Source organism: Elaeis guineensis, chromosome 16 (assembly GCF_000442705.2).
Source record: "Elaeis guineensis isolate ETL-2024a chromosome 16, EG11, whole genome shotgun sequence".
Classification (NCBI taxonomy): domain Eukaryota; kingdom Viridiplantae; phylum Streptophyta; class Magnoliopsida; order Arecales; family Arecaceae; genus Elaeis; species Elaeis guineensis.
This window is the reverse complement of record NC_026008.2, coordinates 23,235,551-23,250,898: the sequence shown is the minus strand read 5'-3', so window position 1 is coordinate 23,250,898 and position 15,348 is coordinate 23,235,551.

The window sequence follows — 15,348 nt, the reverse complement described above, 5'->3', positions numbered from 1 at the left end:
GATAATTGATCATCTGCATATAGTAAACACTAAATGGAGCCATGGTGCTTGAGAGTCCAATGCCAGAGATGATATTCTCTGAAGCTACCTTGCTAAGCATTCTACTAAGCAAATCAACCAACAGAATGAACATTTGCAGTGAAAGAGGGTTACGTTGCTTCAATCATCTCTTGTTTCGGATCCATTCCTCAGACATGCTATTGATTATGAGCACGGAATCTCTTGACTTTAGTAGTGTAGAAATCCAGCTTCTCTATTTAGGTCCAGTTGTTGAAGAATATGCCAAGAACAATGTCAAATGCTTTTTCAAAATCAATTTTGCACATCAAATCCTTGCTTCTCGATTTTCTACAGTGGAAAAAAGTTCAACCACCGTGATATAGCTCTCATATATCTGTCTATTTTTGATGAATGCTGATTGGGAGCTCAAAATGAGGTGATCAATAACCTGACCTAGTCTTGTAGAGAGAACATTAGATAGCAGCTTGATCATATTGTTCTCGATGCTAACAGGTCGAAAGTCTCTAACATCCAAACTTGATTGTTTTTTGGGAACTAAGACAACATGAGTATAGTAACCCTGGCTAGGTCTATCATGGAGTTATAAATGGCATTAAAGAAGTTAAGAATGTTGGGCTGGATGGCGGACTAGTATTTGTGAAAGAGGGACATTGGAAAGCCATTGGGGCTAGGAGACTGGTCTTTTCCTAGGTTACGTAGAGCTGCCTTGATTTCAAGCTTGGTGAAGGGATTGTCAAGTGAGCTTAGATCAATGCAATTTTCATTGCATAGATCATTTCAGTAAGCATCGACCCATGGACATTCTATTGTCCCCAAGAGGGAGGTGTAGAAAGAATAAAATGCTTGTTGAAAATCCTTGTCTCTAATGTGAGCGACCGCATCATATTGAATCTTATTGATGAAGTTCTTCCGACGTCGGTTGGAGGTGCTGATGTGAAAATATTCGGTATTACAATCATCATTTTTTAACTAGAGCTTTTTGGATTTCTGTCTCCAATAAGATTCTTCCTATTGAATCATCTCTTCAAATTTTAATTTTAGACTGACTCTTTTCTTCCTTTCATTTGCAACTAAATTATGCTCCTCTTCCAGTCTATCGAGTATTTCAATTTTATCCTCAATGTCCTTTTTCCTATTCTTAATATTGCCAAACACCTCTTTATTTCAAGTTTAGAGTTTGGATCATAGATAATAGAGCTTTATGATGAGATTAAATGCCGCATTGTTTGATGATGGAGCTGTCTGCCATCAGAGCTGAATTAGGGAGTCAAATTTTGGATACAAGTACCATGTATTTTTGGACCAAAATGGCGTGAATTGCTTCACAATTGGGCAATGATTAGGGGTGAAGGAACTGAGAAGAGGAGTGTGATTAGAGGTCATTGTTATCATTGACAATAGTGCAATTAGAGGAAAAAGATGGTGCATCTCCAAGAATATAAAGCATCGCCCAGCTTCACAAGGCTAGCCTCCTCTCTAAAGTTGGTCTACGTAAACTTTATATTTGAAGAATTTATCTCCATCAATTTTAGGTCGTTGATTAGAGAATTAAACTAAAGGGATTCTAATCTACTACTCTTAGCACCTTTTTTATCTGTGCTAAAGTGAATGATGTTGAACTCTCCCAACATAACCCAAGGACCACCATGAGCTGATCTGATCTGCTTTAATTTAGAAAAGAAGGTAAAACACTTCCTGTTAGATGTGTACCTTAGATGCCAGATTGGCTGACACATTCCTGTACAAATATAAGGGCAAATTTATAATTTTGACTATAAATGAATAAAAGAGTTATTCTACTATCACATTGTGTACATTATGTCTGTAATACATCCTTTGAGTTAGTAAGAATGTTAATTCATATTTTTAAGAGTTGAAAATTTAAAGCATGAATTTATATAACTAACTCATAAACAGCTCCTGACCATAGGATCATCACGAGGATGGTGATCGATTCAGAAGGTTGGTGTACGATCGCTTCCTTAGGATAGATGCGTCTTGAGTCTACGGTGTAGAGACATCGGAGTAAGAGTATAGGTATTCATTGAGAATGAGAGTACTAAGCGTGACCACCTCGAGCAGTCATAAGGAAGTCTACCTTCTCATCGATGACTAGCTCGATGCTGCAGCTGTGTGTCTAGTTCTTTGATCTGAGGTGCATCGACAGTTCACCTTGAGTGTGATATAGTTTAATTATACCATAACTCGATCTCCTAGCCATTCGAAATCCTGAGGTATATGTTGGCTATAGCATATTCATTGTAGGAACCAGATCGCACCAAGATGGGATCTATCAATCTCGGTAGATAAGAGGAGTAGTCCTATGATGATCGAAAGATTGAGTCCTTAAGCCCATGGCCATGGCAGAGTGAAATAATTGAAAAGAGATTTTCATTAAGGTTTCACATCGGACTTGGATCGATCGATTGATTCATATGATTGATGTTGGATTTGACGAGTTTACCTTAACCCTAATTCAGTCGGGACTCATGATAGAAGAACTCAATCACACAGGTAGCTGCACCGAGAGGTTTGTCTTCATTTCTGATGGGTTGCCACCATATACTGCTAGGTATCACTGATAAATTTTGGGAGCAATTAGAATGATCTTGATGATCGATCATTTTAATTATCTGAATCAGAAGAGTTTTAGTCCATCGAAAGGAGTTTCGATGATGTCGATGATGAGATCATGACATATCTCATTACCATTCGAAAATGAACCTAACTGGGTCACACAAATAAGAGTTAGGGTCTGGATGTCATCAATTGAGCTAACCTAGTTCGATTGATTTAGATTAGATCCAATTAGGTCCAAGAAAATCGTGCTAGCACACGATTGAGCCTAACTTTCTCCTTGTGCAATTTTTTCATCGCGATTGAGCCAAATGTGATTTGACTCATCCAGAGAATCTTGAGAAGATTTCTCTCAGTCTGACTGGAGCCAGTCCAGCTCAAAAAAATCTTATCTTAATTCATGAGATAAATTTAAGACAACACCTGCTAATTCCTTTCACCTGCCATTTCTGTTTTAGGACATCGATCAAACGTTGACTTATGGATTTTAAACTGAAGGCCACTTGGCAAGAGGTTATTGAAGAATTTTAGTGGAGTATCCACCTGCTAAATTGGACCTTAAAGTGGATGTCATGATCAGATTGGGCATGCACCCCAAGTGGATAAGGATAGAGTCCCATGAGATGAGGACTCTGATCCCTTGATCGACTTGGACTGTGGGGCGCCAATCTCACTGTGCTTATCCAGTGTTGGCACCAATAGTGGAAAAAATTGAGGGGATTCTTATATGATATAATCAGATGATATCACTCCACCAATAAATTTTTTTTCAAAATTAATTAAAATTTTTTGATTGATCGAATGATGTGGCACTGCATGGTGCAGCAGGGTCTATTTAAACCCTATCTGCATCTAGTTGTGTGATACTGCTCAATACCCAGCAAAAATGAGATTTCCCTCCACTTCTCTATGTCCCCTCTGCTCCTCTCCCTCCCCTCTTCATGTCCAAGGAGTTGAACGTCCATCTGGTGCTTGTCCAAGGCGTGGTGGCTTTCTGATTAGAAGGTTGCAGAGATTTATCATGAAGCTACTGCTCCAACTTCAAAAGAACTTTTTAAGATCTTCCAGATGAGATCCAGATCTAATTTTTGGAGCAGAGATTTGCAAGGAGAAGATGATCCAGATCCTACTTGAGTGGATACTGGTAGAGGCCAGGTGACTGCGTGACTATTTTTGGACCTCGGGCATTGTTGCGATCATCTACAGGGTATTCTAGTTACCCTAGAGGTATTTCTCTAATCCTCAAGTTTTAGATTTAATTTTAGATTAAATATTAGATAATAAGAATTAAATCTAATAGATCTTAGATCTGAAATAAAGTAAGATAATTTTTTTTTTAAATATTTCACCCCAGATCTTATTAGATTTGAAAGATCCTGCAAGGAAAAAGACAGTTTTTCCTTCAACTAATATCAGAGCCAGGTTGATGGCTCTATTTCAGATCTAATTTAGATCTAATTTTTATTTTTATTTATCTGATATTAATGAATTTTAGATGTCACATCAGATGTGATTGGATCTGAAATCAAAAAATTTAAAATTAAATCTAAGCAGATCTAACATGTATGAGATGCATGACTAGACTAGGAATAGTTTAAACTATGAATAGTCTTGAAGTTTTATGTTTTAATGTGATTAAAATATAAATTAGATCTAATTTATTCTTTAATTTTTTGATGTTATTAATATTATATTCAGATCAAAAAATAGAAAATAAAATTTAATTAATTCATAAGATTGATCTGCTGCATGTCTAGACTAGTTGTAGAATTATTCTAGTAACTGTCTAGAATAGATTTTATATTGAATAGTTCAATTTAAATCTTATTTTTCAGATATTACATATGATGTATCAGATCTGAAAGCATGTTAATTAGATCAGATTTTAATACATGAGATGTATGCAAAGCATGTATAAGTTAGATCTGAAATTATATATGTGATATGTAACTTAGATCTAACTAGTTTTGTAGTTTAATCAATATTTCTGATTACGATATTTCTCATGACCGTCCGGTCATAAGAATAAAGTAGGATTTAAGACCCTCTCCTCCCATTCAATGGGATGTTCTTATGGCGTGTAGGGGTGCTGTGCGTTCATCCTTAATCAGAAATCAAACTTACTTTTCTGCAAAACCCTAGATCCTGAAATCCTAGGATTTATTTTACATATTTTGTTTATGAATCCAAGACTTAATTAATGAATTAAGCTTATAAAATTAAATTAGATCTAAAATTGAGAATTTCAAATCTAAGCCATTTTTATAAAATTGGGTTCGGACTTGGGTAGCTCAATTAGGTCTAGCGATTGATCAAATCGAATCAAAAGTTGGTTAGGTGGGATCATGAAAGCTAATAATTGACCAACCTAATAGGATTAAATCTAGGTCAAGGTCGAATCACATTTCGATGTGACTCGATCAAGTTAAGACCTAATTTGGCTCAGTGGTTAGAGTCTGGATTGTAGACTAACCCAATTGGTTCTGGTTCGATAATTTGGTGTCTAAGGTAAGTTGGGCAGATGCGATCGATTGATTTTTAATTGGGAGCTACTCGACTCGAATGCGTTCTTGTCAAGTTAATGGCATATCCCTCCCACTGGTCTCACTTACCTGGCCATATGTGTCGATCCAGTTCTGATTTGTGATGGCTAACAATTCGAGCTAACCCATGCCACTAGGTTAGTCATAATTGTTATGACTATGTCAAGTCAAGTTTAATGAGACCTAAATTAAATCTCTCTAAAAAAATATTAAGTCTAAGGTCTTCCACAATTGTAGATGTGCGGGCCCTTTCCGGGGTTGATTGTTCTCGGCTGGTTACAGTGGTTCAGTTGCACCAGAAAGATGCAATTATGTCCATTAGGCATTGGATGCTACAGATTAGAGGATGGGTTATGCTCAATATTTTGGATATGGTGAGGGACTCAATCAGGAATCTAGTTCGTGCAAATGGTGGGTCTGACTTAACTAAGGATTGGAACAATATTTCAGGCACGGTGAGCTTCATGAATTAGAGATCAAGTTTTGGGTGCACCATGATTAGAAAATCATTGGACAAGAATTGTCCACTCATCAGTTGACCCATCACCAATAACTGTTGGTGAGGTGGTGAGCCAGTCGGTGAGATCGCACCACCCACTAGAAATCACTAATTACGAAAATTTTCACATCTCTACCTAGGGAGTGTAGGGATCTGAAAAAATAGTAGGAGCCTAATTTGTTTAAAAATAAAATTTCTAAACAAATTAGTTAAGTTTGATTACAAAATCTAACTAGAAACTCTTGACTCTCTACAGGAAACATGTCTACGTTCAACCCCCTGACCAAAATACTAGACACCCATAGATTGACTGGATCCAATTTCAAGGACTGGTTAAGGAACTACAGAATTATTCTGGATTCCAAAAAACTGACTCATGTCTTGGACCAGGATCCACCTACCATGCCAGCACGTCCGACTGCTGAACAGAGAGCATCTCTGAAAAAATAGATGGATGACGATAACAAAGCTAGGTACTACATGTTGGGTGCCATGTCTGATGACTTGTAATGCTAGCATGAGAACATTATGACTACCCGCCAAATGTTGGCTCACCTACAAGAGTTGCTTGGTGAATAAAATTGCGCAGCCAAGTATCAAGTCTGCCAAAGACTTTTTAAGGCTAAAATGCATGATGGGCAGTCAGTCCAAGATCATTGTTTGTCAATGATTAAGGACCTTGAGGAGCTTGAGAAGCTCGGTGTTATCTTAGACAGAGATTTTTAGATTGATGTGATTCTTCAATCCTTGTCTGATGCATATGGTCAGTTCATCATGAACTTTCATATGCATAAGATGCAGTGTACTTTGGCTGAGTTAATGAACATGTTGGTTACGGCTGAACTTTTTTTGAAGGGTTCAAAAGGCTCAGTCCTGACTGTGGAGCGAACTTCTTTCAAGAGAAAGTCTTTTGGAAAGTAGAAGAAGTCTGCGAAGAAGCAGAAGGTAGATAGGAAGAAGAAGAAGACGGAATCAAAGAAGAAGGCTACTGAAAAGAAAAAATATTTTCACTGTAATTCAGACGGCCATTGGAAATGGAACTATCCTCAGTATCTGGCCACCCTGAAGAACAAGAAGGATGGTCCTTCTGGAGGTATGCTCGTTATAGAATCTAATCTTACGATTTTCTCTGCATCCAGTTGGGTATTTGACTCTGGTTCTAGTGCTCATTTGTGCACTTCTATGCAGGATCTTGAGGAGAGCAGGAGGCTGAGGGATGGGGATATGATCCTACGCATCGAGAACAGAGCAAGAGTTGCTACTGTGGCCATGGGAACCTATCCTTTACGATTACCATTAGGATTAGATTTAGTTCTTAGAGACTGTTATTATGTGCTTACAGCAAGCAAAAATTTGATTTTTGTTTCATGTTTAGCACAAGAAGGCTATGTGATTAGCTTTCATAAGAATCATTGTAACATATTTTATGAAAATAATAAAGTTGTAAATGACTTTCTTATTAATGGTCTCTATCAGCTACATATTGATGTATCTGTATTTAATATCAAGCAAAATGTGAATGCCATAGGAATTAAAAGGCCTAGAGATAGTCTAAATGATAGGTATCTGTGGCACCTAAGGCTAGGTCATATAGCGGAAGACAGGGTTAACAAATTAAAAAAATTCAGACTATTGAGTCCGTTGACTTTCGAGTCATATCCAGTTTGTGAATCATGCCTTTAAGGCAAAATGACCAAGCTCCCTTTTACAGGACATGGGGAAAGGGCCACAGACCTACTTGCCCTAGTACATACAGATGTATGCGGCCCATTTGATGTGCCGGTTAGAGGCAACTATGTCTACTTCATTACCTTCATCGATGATATGCCTAGATACGGGTATGTATTTTTAATGAAACAGAAGTCTGAAGTCTTTGAAAAGTTCAAAGAATTCAGACATAAAGTGGAAAAATAAACAGAAAAGCCCATTAAGGTTCTTCGATCAGATCGAGGAGGTGAATACCTTAGTCGAAAGTTCCTAGACTATCTTAAGGACAATGGCATAATCTCTTAATGGACTCCACCTAGAATGCCACAACTCAACGGAATTTCAGAATGGAGGAACCGAACCCTATTAGATATAGTCTGTTTCATGATGAGCTTCGCAGACCTCCCTGAGTTTCTTTGGGGACATTGTCTCATGACAGCAATAAATGTATTGAATAGGATTCTCTCTAAAATCGTTTCTACCACACCGTATGAGATATGACATGGTAAGAAGCCAAGTCTGAGTCATCTCAGAATTTGGGATTGTCCGGCTCATATCAAGAGACAGCAGGCGGACAAGTTAAAGTTTAGGTCTTTTAGAGCTCGGTTCATAGGATATCCTAAAGAGTCATTAGGATACTATTTATATATTTCGAAAGATCACAATGTGATTGTGAATCGACATACTATTTCTTAAAAAATAGTTTATTCAAGATGGTGGCATCGAAAGAATAATTAAGCTCAAGGAGAATGTCTCCCAAGAGCAACGAGCTAAAGAACCTGAGGAATCCAATCAATTAGAACCATTCCTAACATAATCTTTTCTACCTCGTAGATAGACTAGAGTTTTCCATCCTTCTAAAAGGTACTTAGGTACCATACAAGAGGATGTAAAGAAAATGTTCCTCACGAAAAATGAGGCTCATGGTGATGACCCCAAGACCTATGACGAGGCGATATCAGATATCGACTCCGAGAAATGGTTAGAGGCAATAAGATCAGAAATTGACTCGATGCACTCAAACCAAGTCTGGACCTTGGTAGATCCACCTGAAGGTATTGTACCTATTAGATGAAAATGGATCTTCAAGAGAAAGATTGGTGCAGATGAAAATGTGGAGACATTCAAGGCTAGGCTCGTAGTGGAAGGTTATAGTCAGCGCGAAGGCATTGACTATCAGGATACCTTCTCGCCCGTAGCCATGCTAAAATCTATCTGCACATTGCTTGCTGTTGCAGCCTATTTCGATTATGAAATATAACAGATGGACATGAAAACGGCATTCTTAAATGGATATCTTGAGGAAGATATCTATATGGAACAGCCGCTTGGTTTCACATCCAGTAATGATGATCACAAGGTCTGCAAGCTACAAAGGTCTATTTATGGACTTAAGCAAGCATCTCGAAGCTAGAATACTCGTTTCAATGATGTGATCAAAATGTTTGGTTTCATCAAGAACGAGGAGGAACCATGTGTGTTCAATAAGGTCAGTGGGAGCGCAGTTATCTTCCTCGTACTGTACGTTGATGACATCCTCCTGATTGAAAATGATATTTTCATGTTGACCTCAGTCAAAATATGGTTATCTAAGGAGTTCTCTATGAAAGATCTAGGAGAGGCATCCTTTATACTGGGTATTAAGGTCTATAGAGATAGACCAAATAGGATGCCGGGACTTTCACAAAAGATGTACATAGAGGAGGTGCTAAAAAGATTTAGCATGAAAAACTCCAAAAGAGGTTTAGTACCTTTTAGATATGGCATTTATCTCTCCAAGAAGATGTGCCCTAGCACACCTGAGGAGATTGAACGCATGAGCAAGATCCCTTATGCTTCCGTAATAGGGAGCCTCATGTATGCCATGTTATGTACACGGCCTGATATAGCTCATGCTGTGAGTGTCACAAGCATATATCAGTCGAATCCAGACGAAGAGCACTGGATTTCTGTGAAATGTGTCCTTAAGTACTTGAGAAGGACTAAGGATATATTTCTAGTTTTTGGAAATGGAGAACTCCAGGTTCAGGGATCTACAGACTCAGACTTTATGTCTGATATAGATAATCGAAAGTCGACATCTGAAAGTCTGTTCATTTGCAATGGTGTAGTTAGCTGGAAGAGTTTCAAGCAGACGGTAATTGTTGATTCCACCATGGAGGCAGAGTATATTATTACATCGGAAGCTGCGAAGGAGGTATTCTGGTACAAGAAGTTTGCCGCAGAGCTTGGAGTGATGTCATCAGATGCCATCCCTCTTTACTGCGACAATAATGGAGCTATAGCTCTAGCTAAGGAGCCAAAGTCTCACCAAAAGTCCAAGCATATCAAGCGGCAATTCCATTTGATTCGTGATTACCTCGAAAAAGATTATGTCGAGATTAAGAGAGTCAACTCCACAGATAATATGGCAGACCCACTGACAAAGCCATTAGGCCAGCAGAAGATCGAAGCCCACCTTGAGAAGATGGGACTTAGATATGTAGCCAATTGGTATTAGGTCAAGTGGAAGTTTGTTAGATGTGTATCCTAGATGTCAGATTGGCTGACACATTCTTGTACAAATGTAAGGACAAATTTATAATTTTGACTATAAATGAATAAAAAGATTATTCTACTATCACATTGTGTACATTATGTCTGTGATACATCCTTTGAGTTAGTAAGAATGTTAATTCATATTTTTAAGAGTTGAAAATTTAAGGCATAAATTTACATAACTAACTCATAAACAGCTCCTGACCATAGGATCATCACGAGGATAGTGATCGATCCGGAAGGTTGGTGTACGATCGCTTTCTTAGGATAGATGTGTCTTGAGTCTACGGTATAGAGACTTCAGAGTGAGAGTACAGGTATTTGTTGAGAATGAGAGTACTGAGTGTGACCACCTCGAGTAGTCATAAGGAAGTCTACCTTCTCATCGATAACTAGCTCGATGCTGTAGCTGTGTGTCTAGTTCTTTGATCTGAGGTGCATCGACAGTTCACTTTGAGTATGATATAGTTTGACTACACCATAACTCGGTCTCCTAGCCATTCAAAATCCTAAGGTGTATGTTGGCTGTAGCATATTCATTGTAGGAATCAGATCGCACCAAGATGGGATCTATCAATCTCAGTAGATAAGAGGAGTAGTCCTATGATGATCGAAAGATTGAGTTCTTAAGCCCATGGCCATGGTAGAGTGAAATAATGAAAAAGAGATTTTCATTAAGATTTCACAGCGGATTTGGATCGATCGATTGATTTATATGACTGATGTTGGGTTTGACGAGTTCACCTAAACCCTAATTCAGTCGGGACTCATGATAGAAGAACTCAATCACACAGGTAGCTGCACCGAGAGGTTCGTCTTCATTTCTAATAGGTTGCCACTATATACTGTTAGATATCACTGGTGAATTTTGGAAGCAATTAGAATGATCTTGATGATCGATCATTCTAATTATCTGAATCAGAAGAGTTCTGATCCATCGAAAGGAGTTTCGATGATGTCGATGATGAGATCACGACATGTCTCATTACCATACGAAAATGAACCTAACTGGATCACACAAATAAGAGTTAAGATCTGAATGTCATCAATTGAGCTAATCCAGTTTGATTGATTTGGATTAGATCTAATTAGGTTCAAGAAAATCGTGCTAGCACACGATTGAGCCTAACTTTCTCCTTGTGCAATCTTTTTCATCTCGACTGAGCCAAATGTGATTTGACTCATCCAGAGAATCTTGAGAAGGTTTTTCTCAGTCTAACTGGAGTCAGTCTAGCTCAAAAAAATCTTATCTTAATTCATGAGATAAATTTAAGACAACACCTGCTAATTCCTGTCACCTGCCATTTCTGTTTTAGGACATCGATTAAACATTGACTTATGGATTTTAAATTGAAGGCCACTTGGCAAGAGGTTATTGGAGAGTTTTAGTGTAGTGTCTACCTGCTAAATTGGGTCTCAAAGTGGGTGCCATGATCAGATTAGGCGTGCATCCCAAGTGGATAAGGATAGAGTCCCATGAGAGGAGGACTCTGATCCCTTGATCGACTTGGACTGTGGGGCGCCAATCTCACTGTGCTTATCCAGTGTTAGCACCAACCGTGATGGAAATTAAGGAAATTTTTATCTGATATGATCAGATGACATCACTCCACCAATCAAATTTTTTTCAGAATTAATTAGAATTTTCTGATTGATCGAATGATGTGGCACTGTATGACGCAGCAGGGTCTATTTAAACCTTATCTGTGCCTAGTTGTGTGATACTGCTCAATACCCAGCAAAAATGAGATTTCCCTCCACTTCTCCATGTCCCTTCTGCTCCTCTCCCTCCCCTCTTCATATCCAAGGAGTTGGTGTCCATCTAGTGCTTGTCCAAGGCATGGTGGCTTCCTGATCAGAAGGCTGCAGAAATTTGTCGAGAAGCTACTACTCCAACTTCAGAAGATCTTTTGAAGATCTTCCAAATGAGATCCAGATCTAATTTTTGGAGTAGAGATTCGCAAAGAGAAGACGATTCAGATCCTGCTCGAGTGGATACCGGTAGAGGCCAGGCGATTGCGTGGCTATTTTTAGACCTCGGGCATTGCTGCGATCATCTACAGGGTAATCTAGTTACCCTAGAGGTATTTCTCTAATCTTCAAGTTTTAGATTAAATTTTAGATTAAATATCAGATAATAAGAATCAGATCTAATAGATCTTAGATCTGAAATAAAGTAAGATAATTTTTTTTTAAAATATTTCGCCCCAGATCTCATTAGATCTGGGAGATCCTACAAGAAAAAAAATGGTTTTTCCTTCACTCTGGAAGATCCTACAAGAAAAAAGATGGTTTTTCCTTCACTTCTATCTTTCGTGTAGGCCATAGATGTTAGTAACCATGCATTGCCCCCCCCCCATTCGGCATAGGAAAACATCTACTAATCAACTAATCCTTAGAATGAAAGTGGGTGCTAATAACTAGTGATGGGTGCCAATAACTAGTTAGAAGATCACTAGATGAATCGTAGGCCATTTTAGTTTGCCATTTGGTAAAAAATACACCACAACTAGATGTGATTAGATTTTGATCGATCTATTCTAATTTCGTCTCCTATAAACATACAATCAAATACTTAGAATCTAAGATAGTACTTCTCATCATTCTTTATCTTCTAGCTAGACCCATGTCCCTGACATTCCATAAAAGAATCTTCATATGTGTGTGGTGAAAATCAGAAGTTCTTTGGGGTGTATGATAGGATAAATAGTTAGCAGCCAGGAGTTCAACAAAATAATGCCACCTTTATTTATATAAGCATGTAATTGAGGTATTAGGTCATTGACAAAAGAAGACTTTGAGGGAGAGGTGTGGAGCATGGTTTCAGACAGATAAAAGGTAGTCCGCATCAGAGCCAAAAAAATTAACTATGACCTAGATCTAAAGGTGACCAGAGCCCTCTACTGTACAGACTGGGGCTAAGTAGTATACGGGATGATCGGTGGGGCACTCTAAGCATGGCATTGATGGGGTTCAAGTTCTTAGAGCTTGATCACCATGGCTTCTGATGAAATGCAGATGTCACACCTTTACTCAGGCTAATGATGTCACCGAATGTTAAGGAGTTGATGAAGAGAATATCTTGTTCATTGAGGTCGAGGGTTTGAATACCAAGGGCTTTGAGCTTTTTCTCTTTTAGTCTTTGGCTTCGCTGGATGGGAGCAGGGTGGGAGGCAGTCCTAGGTCACTACTAAGGTTAGGAGAGTTTAAAGATTTTAGTAAAGATGAAATGACCCTAGTGATAGAAACTATCTGGTCGTTGACATGGTATGGTGAAGCACTTGGCTTTGCAGTGTTAGGTTTTGGGGGAGGCCAAGGGTTTAGCAGGGGGATGTGTAAAGTAGCAGGAGGAGGATCTATCAAGCACCCAGGGGTAGCCTATGGTTGAAGGGAGATATGTCCAAAGACAGTAGAGGTAGAAGGGCTAAGCAGTGTGATTAAGAGTTTGAAATTTGAATTTGGAAGGTGAAGAGTTTTGTTGATAGGACAATAGGTGAGAGATAGACTATCAACCAAATAATAGATAGAGAAAATTGAGGAGAAAATGATGACATTGTGAACTAGTCATGACAACAATGAGAGGTGACTAACTAGGTGAGATAGGTCGAGGTTGAGGGCATAAAGTACTGGGAAAGAGGTATCCATTGCATGTTTGGTATGGATGAATGGTGAGAGGCAGCTTATAGAGGGTGAATGGTGGCTCGATGTACTGGTGGTCAGGTTCTAAGTTGGCTGCCCAAATAAAATTTGCTTTCAATGCCATTGACTTGGAAAAGAGAAGTTGGATCATAAAGTAGTGAGGTCTATGGCAGATCAAAAAGCTCTTGACTATACTCCGTCTGAGCTCTAGTAGTTTGCCTCTACGATGGGTTACTGTTGACTGGCTGGCATGGCACTTCCTTGACTCTGAAGGAGGTGATGATCTTTTTGACCCAAACCAAAAGTCTCGGTCTTCACTATTATCATCTGAGCCTGTGCTAGTGAGGAACTATCTAGAGGAGCATGCTTAGAAATAAAGTTAATTCTTACCTTGACGTTAGAGATAAAGGGTCCGATTGTAACCTAAACCATTTTGGGGACATCTTCAATCTTTTTATAAAAGAAATCAAAGTCAAAAATGGTGAGATCCTTCCTTCTTAGGCAACTTTTGCTAGCTCGATGGGGGAGGCCAAGATTCAAAATAATAGCTGCCACCGATTCCGTGTTCCAACAAACTAAGGGGAGATTTATTAAGCTAGCACTTACCTTGAGCTTAAGCTTATGGGGAATGCCTCCTTTGAATAGGTCTCGGTGATTTACTTAAAGCTTAAATCATTTCCTGTGATCTAGCCTTCATTCATCAGTTGATGGACAATATCTTTGGATGGGCATGCCACAAAAAATGTGTTAGGTGCGGAGAGTCTTCTAGTTGACCAGGAGCTGGGGATGTTTGCCTTGCAAACACATGCATCTTGGATGTCGTCTTCCTTAATCGGAACGATGTGTCTGATTGGCAATTGGAGGATATTTTAAAGATGTAGGAGGATCCTGAGAGGACTTCCACCTTCGCGGAGGATGGATAGCTCGGTGATGTATGACAGTGGGAATTCTCGATATCTAGATATTTAGAGAATCGAAGGGTAGAGTTTGCATGATTTGGCTCTGTGGCCAAACCTCTGGCACAGGTGGCATTTTAGTGTGATAATTTGAAACAATGGTTAGTGTGATTAAGTTTTTGCACTTAATTCAAAAATATTGATTATATTTCAGATGAGGAGAAACAAAATTGCAGTCTCTAGTTTTATTTGATTTTAACTATTAGTTTATGACGGCTTAACCAATAGTACAAAAATGAAACATTTTTCCAAGTTAGTAAACTAAAGTTAAAGTATAAATAATATTAATTTTTTCTTTTGCATTTGATTATAATCAGTCATCTAGAAAAATCATCAAAAGATTTGGCATGCTTGCTGCCTATAGAATAGAAATTTTGACAGACCTCAATACTTGCACTAGTGAGAAATATAATAAACTAATATTTATGAAATATTTAGAGTCAAAAGTAAATAGATTATTAAATGCATAAACAATATTGCAACGAGTAACGAGTTTCCTGAGGTTCCTTTTTTTTTCCCCCAAAAAGGTACATGAAATAAGTGAAAGTCTTCTTTGTTATATTTAGCATTCATAAAAGTAAAAACGAGTCGATGGAGATAGGAAATTAAAAAGGTAAACATATGTGGATGCCCAGGAACCATTACCCAATAAAATCCTTATATATTAACGGTCAAAATTTATTCAAATGAGATGTGAATGTAGGACAAGTGGGAAAATTCATAGAAGAAAGAGAAGGAAAAGAAGGAATTGAAAAAGATACAATGCCATTCTAAGAAGAAAAGAAAATAAGATTAAAGCACACCTTTTCCAACAGGCAGCTTTTAATGAAGATTTTGTAGTTCCTTTTCTTTTATATGGACTATTAGA